Source organism: Rhinoderma darwinii, unplaced genomic scaffold (assembly GCF_050947455.1).
Source record: "Rhinoderma darwinii isolate aRhiDar2 unplaced genomic scaffold, aRhiDar2.hap1 Scaffold_81, whole genome shotgun sequence".
Classification (NCBI taxonomy): Eukaryota; Metazoa; Chordata; class Amphibia; order Anura; family Rhinodermatidae; genus Rhinoderma; species Rhinoderma darwinii.
In genome coordinates, this window is record NW_027464375.1 from 960,053 (window position 1) to 962,165 (window position 2,113).

The window sequence follows — 2,113 nt, forward strand, 5'->3', positions numbered from 1 at the left end:
TCTCTTCTGTTCCATGGGAGGTTTCTGTCCTCCCTGAGGTCACCTCAGGAGCAGGACGTATGTTACGTCCATGGCCGGGGGTCGTCGTTCTGACTTACCCCTTCACGATCCCGGCCATGGACGCTTCTCTTCTCGGCGTGTACTCCCTTCAGTGAGACGCCGGCACTCTCTTCCGGGTCCTCGGACTGTGTACCGCAGGGCACGCGTGCCTGTGCGTGCACGGCCTTAAAGGGCCAGTACGCGTCCAGCTGCCTTACATCAGTTATCAGCCTAAATGGCTGCTGGACTATAATAAGGGGCCCTGCCCACTGGTTCCTTGCCTGAGTGTTGTTGTATACCCTAGTTTGTCTTGCTAAAGGTCTCCCAGTGTTTTCCAGTTCCCAGTGTTACCCGTTCCTCCTGCCTGTACCCTGTATCCCGTGCTATCGTTACCTGCTGTGAAAGTCAAGTCATGTCTTCCCACTGCATCCGCGACGTCACCTGCTGTGAAAGTCAAGTCGTGTCCCTGCCACTGTCTACATTGCCTCAGGTACCCGTTCAGAACTATAGACATGGTTTTGTACCTTGTTGGCCAGCTGCTACCCCGCTGCGCGGTACGGCCCTGTGGGTCCACATCCTGCGCCGTGACAACGTAGAAGAATATTTATCACCGCTTAACTGCAGTAACTCTGCTCAATCTTTATTAAAACCATAAAGCAGTACAAAATGTAAAAAAAAAATGCAGCTCACCAAAAGACAATTAGGAAACAATGTAAGCGTCGTCTTTACCAAATCTGTACTTTTATCCATGTTTTCAGTACATGACAGTAGTTCCACGGAGAGGCAGGGACTCCTAGCGTCGTACATAACTACGATGCTAGGAGCCCGGCTCCCTGCACTGAGTTCGGTCCGGGACTTGCGGCCCAAATACGTCCGTCCATTACGGACGTTAATGTGCTCGTGTGAACCCAGCCTAAAACAGCAATAGACAGCGACAATTACAGAGAGAGAAGAAAAAAATTTAATGTTCGGGCCATACAGCGAGGTAGCAGAGTGGAGGGAGTTAGCGGTCAACTACTCAGAAAATGCCTGAGATTACTTCAACAATCGGCAGAGTTGCTGGATTCTGAATATCAGTGAATGTGGCCAAACATTTAGATTTGTACCGGGGAATTGTAGACTTTCAATGTCTAGGCACAACCTAGTCTGAATAAATGGAGGAGAACCTTCTTCTGGAAAGAAATAGATCTGGAGAGAATGGAGCGGAGAGGGCAACCAACATGTATGTAAAAGTTTTTCTAGTTTTGCACAATAAAAACACTTTTTAATATTTTTTACAAAATAATTTGTTTTTGTGACGCTGCCTTCGAAGATGAACTGCATAGTTTTTCAACTAATCTGGTCCCCATGGCAGAAACATGTCTTTCCATCTGGCACCTCCAGCAGACTCCTTTCAGTCTAGTTTGATTTCTTTTACCTCAGAGTTCCTCTTTTTACCTTTTTTTAATTTCTTCTCTCCTCCTTTTTTTTAACTATTTCTAACAGGGGCTGTGCAGGATTAGAAAAATATGGCTGCTTTCTTCCAAAAACAGCACCACACCTATCCACAGGTTGTATCTGGTATTGCAGGTTTGCTCCATTGAAGTGAATGGTAATGAGCTGTAATACCACACACAACCTATGGACAGGTGTGGTGCTGGTTTTTGGAGAAAGCAGATAAGTTATCTAATCCTGGAGAACCCTTTGTCATGGATTGTTCTTGTGCGGAGATGCTCCCTGCATTATCCCTTTTCCTTTATGGCCGCTGATATGTTCTATTCAGCTTTATGGCCTCTGTGGTAAATACACTGCCAGTCATTAAAGGGTTAACACTTCAGACCACTGTGGGTGAAGTCACAATGAACGAGGCGGCAGTGTTAATAAACTCCTGCAGTAATGATGATGAATGCGCTGATGTCATAAATACAAATGTTTATGACATAAAGAAGATTCCATATTAGAACGTTTTACTGCCACGTTCAGCGCCATATTAGATGGGACTGAGGACCTTGAGCTTGACTTCCCCACCAATGCCGACCTGATGTAATTTGTAGGTTCTAGCAGGGAAACCCTTCACCCAAGACCACTTCTTCAT